Genomic DNA, 7,643 nt, shown 5'->3' on the forward strand with positions numbered 1-7,643 from the left:
CACACCTAACCATACACATAATGGTCCTCACCCCTCCCAATCTTTTCTTTTAAAGGTGGGCGTAAGGAGAACCTCTTGAGGACACATAACATGGGTTCCTCAGTTTCCTTGCTCAGGTGGCATTGAAATATCTGGATTTCTTTTTCCATTGGTTTCAAAAATGCTACTTAAGACATAGCATTCTATCAAAACTCACCAGTTCATTGTAAGACAACTATGTGAAATTTCATGACTCTATAGTGAATACTTTCTGAGTTCTGGCCCGGAAACGAAGTTTCTATGCCAGACCAGCCACCCTGCCACCCAGGTCTACGGACAGACACCTATTGATCCATTGATAACAACACCCTCCTCTGACTTTGTGAGTAGGAGGGTAAAAACACTTACAGCCTACAAAGTTTTAGTGATAGATTACGGGAGTATGTGTGAGAAGTTGTGGGTGAAGAGTGGGGGTATCGTGCTGTGGCAGACATGAACCACATCAGCACTTTTGTTTGTTCTTCTTACCTTCAGTCGATTTTATTTAACTTAAGAGAGGTGTTTCGAACTGGGAAGGTGAGTATAGCCCTCCCAACCTGTGGCGCAGCCAAATCTCCACAGATAGAACGGAGGGAAGGGGGGCAAGAGGGAACAATTTGGACAAGTTGTATTTTGTGTGACCCACTTATTTGCAGTGTACACATATTAAATAATCTGACATTTCAAATGGGAGGGAGTCGCAGTCCATCTCTAACCGAGTCAACATCACCCCCGAACTCGGCGAGACCAACTCTCCGCCGTCAGCAGCCGAGGGGAGATGGGTTTCTCCTGTCTCTCCCACCGATCTTGACTGTGAAGGCCCTCCGTCCCTCCCGCCTATCTTTACGTTGAAGACCCTCCCTCATTGGTTTCCTCCGTCTGCTGCAGAGATTTGGGCGACCCTCACGCTGTCGCAGCTCTCTTAAGAGCCCCCTTAATTTACAAGCTTTTCTCTGGCGGGCCCTTATTTGGCCCTGTCCTCCTAAGGGAGGTAAATCTCACCAAACCAAACCAATCAAACGGGAGGGTCATTGAGAGGGTCATTGGTCTGACTGGGGGAGCCCGGAACCCCCAAACTCCCCATAGCTATGCCATTTTTTAACAGAAATTCATCCATAGTGGGGTAATGGAAAACACGTCATCTGATTGAAGGGATTGAAGTGTATTTTAGCTTTGTCGGAACACCAAATCCATTTCGACTTCAGTGTTTATCTTCCCTTTTAAGTTACCTTCCCCAGTGTCCAAAAGTTTTACTACTGGAAAACAGTAACGGTGCTCAATTGCTACAGTATATTGGTTTCTATCCGACATGCAGGGCTTAAAACTAAAAAGATGCAACATTTATTTGTTAATCATACCAGACCACAACGAAATTCGTATCTTAAGTTGCATGTTATCTGTCAGTATCCCAAGACAAATGCAAATGAACATTTTTCACAAATCAGCTTCTGAATTTCCTGTTATTTAATGTACGAGTGCAACAGTATTTTATTGTCAGGAATTATAAAGTGAATATTTGTTTGGTTAAGATCAGTAATCTAAAAATGATTTTGGCCTTGAATGATAAACCATTCCGTCGAATCATGCAAAGGATGTTGATGTGAAGGGCAACAGATGATGGCAGACAAGTGGGAGTGAAAGGAGCAGTCGGAGGAGCATGGAGGAGTAGAAGCTAGTGTGGAATTTTCTGGCTTGAAGAGACTTGGTGTAATATATCACTGTAGACCTCGTATTTTCTCATTCTCTTGTTGTACCAGTGTATTTGAACCTTCAATACGATAACTTGTTTTTAATATAATAAAAGCATTCGGGTGCCTAATGCCAATAGCTGGCTAAAATATGTTGTTGGTTAAAATACAGGCTGCCTACTAACTAAATGTGAAGAAAATTTGCAGAACTCTACAAAAATTAGTCAACCGCATTTCACAAAATGCAAATTCAAATTAAAAAGCATTTGGCTGCTGGCATTCAGTCGTCTTTGATCAAATTCTCACCAAAATAATAGACTTCTGCACATGCATGTGGTTGCTGTTTCCTGAAGGCTTGGTGAAATTTCATCCACAGCTTTTCGAAATATTTTGGCAACACACACACACACACACACACACACACACACACACACACACACACACACACACACACACACACACACACACACACACACACACACACACACACACACACACACACACACACACACACAAACAAACGAACTGAAAAAAACTATATCACCTCGCCTTGCTAAAGGCGGGCGAAATGATACTCTTGCCACCTCCCAATGATGTTTTTCAGGTTAGGCGTGACAACTACCTGGATGGGTTGTATATTATCCTCATCAACCTCTTCTCTACAAAAGGGCTATCTTAAACACAATAATGTTGTTAGACTAAAAAATGAAACTGTAATGTTCATGATGAGATGAAACTCCTCTCCAGTTCAAGACTTTCTTTCCATCACCACGATACACTTGAGAGTCACTGTCTTCCTCAACAACTATCACTTTATTTTCACCTGCATCTACTTTCACTGAATCCTTCTCACAGACATTTGCATGATAAAGGGATTAGCATAGGTTAAAACCAAAGCAGGTCCAGATAATCTCAAACCTGAATTTTATACAAACAATAGCTGAAGATTCAGTAATACCTATGGGCGCAAACTATCCACTCATTTAAGGTAGTGTTACCTTCAGGCGACTCTTCGCCGAGAGGGAAGTCAAGTGGTTTATTGTAGTCCAGGAAGCCATTTATTAAGCTGGGTGGCAACCATATAACCAAATGGACACCTGACGGCCCTATAGAGCAGTGCTTTGAAGAGAATGAAAAACTATAGATAGAGTGAACTGGAACACCTGCTTCTTCAGCCAAGAGCTGGCCATCCTGCGTTGTTGTTAATATTTTCATTTACAGCTACTGGAGGCCAGAATGCTCTCATAATCACTCGTCATTTATTTTATGCGCTGAATCCACATTAGATTACAAGCTGTTACAGCTGCTGCTGCTGCTGATGAAAATACTGCTGTTATTGTTATTATTGTTGTTGTTATTATTGAATAACTGGAATTTTCTCGACAAAGTTAATGATCCTTCCTGTTTAGCTCCAGGATGCAGCATGGGACCCCGTACTATTAAGCACATTATGGAAGACTGCATTGCACACAATCGCCTGCGCCAACAACACAACATACACTCCTTGAGAGCTCTGAGGGAAAGCCCGGTCTTGGCCGTGGCCATCCTTAGGGACTCGGGGCTGTTCGGCCAGACTGCCTAGGGAACAACTACTATTACTACTTAACACATAACGATACGAGTTTCAGGAAGTCCAACGCTCTGCTAACAGCATGTATGCCCCCTTTCACTGGCACATTGGTAAACAGAGCCTTGACGTCGAAGCTCGCTAGTTTCTTTCCATTCATACCCACGTTTTTCACTCTTTCTAGCAAATCTAAAGAATTCCTAGGATGAGTATCACTTATAGAACTTAAGAGAGCTGAGAGTGGTCTGGCCAGACGCTTAACCAGTCGGTGTGGGACACTTCCTATCCCCGATGTTATAAGACGCATGGGTATGCCCTGCTTGTGCACCATAGGTAGTCCTCTCATTCGCGGTGGGCATGGGGCTTCTAATAGACTGAACAACTTCTTTCCCCTCTCAGACTTTCTTAGTATTTTCTTCACTTCCTTTTGAAATAGTTCGCCTCACTATCCGCATACCCGTCACCTTTTAATAAAGCCCTCTGGTCGAAACATTAGAGAATATACTAGAGCCTCTCACCTGTGTTTTTCCTAATTTCTCTATAGAATCCACTTGTCAGTATGGAATATATATATATATATATATATATATATATAATAATTTGGTTTTATGCCAGGTATCCCCGAAGGGCTAAGGCGGTGCCCCTGGGTAGAGGACTTTTGGACTGGAGCATGTAGCATTTTATGAACGGATGCCCTTCCTGATGTCTACCAATGACCCTTGGGTGGATTCGATCCTCCGACCCTTCGGTCAGAGCGGAGCGCTCTAACCCACTGAGCCACGGCTGATTTTATATATATATATATATATATATATATATATATATATATATATATATATATATATATATATATATAAATAATCTTTAGCCAGACGCCTTAATCCCATCATGGGTAGTCGTTTGACTATGAGTTAGTTATTTTACGTGTATGGGCACGAATCCTCCGCCAACCCACTTGTTGACGTATGGGTTGGCTATATAGTTATCACTCAGCGTTGTAAATGGTTTCCTGGCTAACAGGAAACCATTAGTCTTGTCACTCATTGTAAAGCCATCTGATATGGAAAGAAGAGTAATGACAAGTGATAGTAAAGACGGGAGAAACAGGTTGAGAGCAGGGCAGACGGAAAAAGAATGAAGGTGAAGGACGAAGTAGGCAGCACTACATCAAGTGAGTGGATGGTGGTCGCCACCAATAGATAGATAGAAAGATAGATAGATAGATATAGATTGATAGATGCATATAGATAGACAGATAGATAGATAGATTTATATAAAAGTATAGATATATATAGATGTATAGGTAGATCGATCGTGAACTATACCTTTCCTAACTGTTTTCAGAAGTCAGAATGAAAGAAATGCTCAAAATGCTTGGCGAGTATTGTGGGAAATGAATGTTAATACTATCGTGGAATATGTCTTTGTCGAGTGCTACAGAAACTGAGAGTAAAAAAATTATTAACAATTACCTTTTGAGTGTTGTTAGAATAGGGTGTAAAGATAAACCTGGTGTACGACTGTTGAGTGTTGCCGCTGAGGAACAGGAAAGAATACTGACTGAGAAGGTATAACAAACAAAGACAATCTGGTGTGATGAGTATTGTGGTTTTCAGAGTGTTGGGAGATGTGTGGATTTTTTTTTTTTTTTTTAATGATAAACATAGTAGGGAAAGTATATTAGGACTGGACGATATTTAGGCTTTTACGTGTCCGGCAGAGTCTATGCTATGATGTACAAAAATGAAGGTATTACTAATGAACAGTGATTAAGAAAAGCTAATCAATGGTATAACTCTGCATGATGGTAATGAAGCAAATGTTAGGACTGGTGTACATCCTGGGCCAGAGCGTTCAGTGGCAATATTGTGGGGGAGCCAGTGATGTGTATTGTCACCATGATTGTTCACAGATTATGTATGTAAAGTGACGCTAACCAAACGAGGAAGTGTAAAGTCACCTAAAGGCAGAGAGAAGAGGAAAGAATGAAGGAAAGAAAGACAACAGCAACAAAAACAACGCTAATAACTGGAGTAATAACAACATCCACAATAATAATAATAGAAATAATAATAATAATAGTAATAATAATAATAATAATAATAATAATAATAATAATAATAATAATAACAACTTAGGATACTTATTGACAGAATTAGGGAAATAACAGAGGAATTAGCTGGAGAAGAACAGGGAGATTTTAGGAAGGGGAGAGGTTAGGTAGATCAGATATTCATTCTTTGGTCCTTAGTGGAAAAGTTTCTAGAGAAGGGTAAGAAGTTGTATGCAGATGCGGCCTTCATGGATTTGGAGAAAGCATATGACAGGGTGGATAGACAAGGATTGTGGAAAAAGTATTAATAATATATGGAGTAAATAGGAAGCTGTTGAAAGCCGTGAAGAGTATGTATGAGGGTGCTAAGGCTGCAGTGCGTGTGGATAGTGAACTGAGTGAATTTTTCTATTTGAAGGTTGGACTGAAACAGGGATGTGTCATGTCTCCATGGTTGTTCAATCTGTATATGGATGGGGTTATAACAGAGGTACAAGGTAGGGCAGTGGATGTCGGGGCGACCCTAATGAGAGAGGGCAGTGTTTGGAAACTCCCTGTACAGTTGTTTGCAGATGATACTGTGTTGTTAGGTGAAGAATAAAGGGAGCTGCAAGGCTTGGTGAATGAGTTTGGGAATGTGTGTAAGAAACTGAATCAAAAGGTGAATGTAGGGAAGAGTAAAGTTATGGTCTTCGAGAGAAATGAAGTCACTGAATGTACAGTGAGATTGGATGAGGAGGAAATGGAAAATGTGAGTGCCTTTAAGTACTTGGGTAGTGTGATGAGTAAGGATAGAAGTTTAGAGGGTGAAGTGCTTGAAAGGATACAACAGGGAAGAAAGGCTGCTGGATCTTTGAAAGCAGTGGTAAGAAACAGGGAAGTGAGCATGGAAGTGAAAAAGTCACTGTATGACAGTATTGTGATACCAGCTCTAACGTATGGAAGTGAAATTTGGATCTTGTTGGAAGGACACAAGTCAAGAGTGAGAGCAGAGGAAATGAATTATTTGCGAGGAGCATGTGGAGTTGCATGGAGAGAGAGACTAACAAATAAGGAAGTGAAAGAGGGTTGTGGTGTGGATGTGGATGTGATAGAAAGCGTTAGGAGAAATACACTGAGGTAGCTTGGCCATGTTGAGATGATGGAGAGCGAGAGACTGATGAGGATCGTGTATGCGAGTGAGGTGGAGGGGGGAAGAGTGAGGGGGAGGCCGAGGATGAGATGAAGGGATGGAGTGGAGAGGTATATGGGAGAGGGGTGTGTGAGCTGGCAGCAAGGCAGTGAAATGGCGTTGGACAGAGCGACTTGGAGGCTATTTGTTTGTGGCCACCCCTTGAGTGATTGAGGCGTCTGGCAATAGGTAAATAAAACAACAATAACAACAACAAGAAGAGCGCTAATAACGAGTTATAATAATAATAATAATAATAATAATAATAATAGTATTAATAATAATAATAATAATAATAATGATAATAATAATAATAATAATAATAATAATAATAATAATAATATAAAGTGTAAGTTAAAATATACACATGGCCAAGCAAAATAACACCCAGTGGTTCATAATTGGCACGGAAATTAAATTGTTTATCGCAAAAATTATAAAACGGGTCGGGTCCTTAATACTTAACAACCTGTGATCTGACCTTGATTTGATGCCGCCTGACTCGTAATATGAGGTGTAATTTAATCGGCTTCGGAGATCTCGTAACATCTCCTTACCGATTTATTTTGCACATTACACATCGATTGTCTCCTGGATGTCAGTGATGTAGTCTGTATCGATACTGAAACGGGTTAAGTAAGATGGAAGAGAAAGGTAAACTGCAATACCAAGCCGCTGAGGATGAGATGCCACAAAACCTCCTATACCGCTGCATTATGGACCATAGGCTTGCTAACTCTCGCTCTTTGTGTGTGTGTTTAGTTTCAGTGGATTTAGAGAAAATACAATTATTTCAAGTTTATTTGTGTGTGTGTGTGTGTGTGTGTGTGTGTGTGTGTGTGTGTGTGTGTGCGTGTGTGTGTGTGTGTGTGTGTGTGTGTGTGTGTGTGTGTGTAAACATAAGGGCAAGCTTTGGAAAAGGATGCACGTAGAAAACCTGTAGGGAGTACATGAGTATTTGGGTCGATATACTAAAACTATAATAATAAATAACGATATTAATTATAAAGAAATTTATTGGAAAGTTACAGGTTTTTTGGCTGAAAATATACAAGTTGAAGCGTCTCTTAAAAGGCTGACTTCACATTATCTTAAATAATGGCAGTAAGTCTGAATGCAGTACATGAATAGGATGATGCTGGATGG

This window comes from Coenobita brevimanus, chromosome 14 (assembly GCF_032717465.1).
Source record: "Coenobita brevimanus isolate Jiangsu-jjx chromosome 14, ASM3271746v2, whole genome shotgun sequence".
In the NCBI taxonomy this organism is placed as follows: domain Eukaryota; kingdom Metazoa; phylum Arthropoda; class Malacostraca; order Decapoda; family Coenobitidae; genus Coenobita; species Coenobita brevimanus.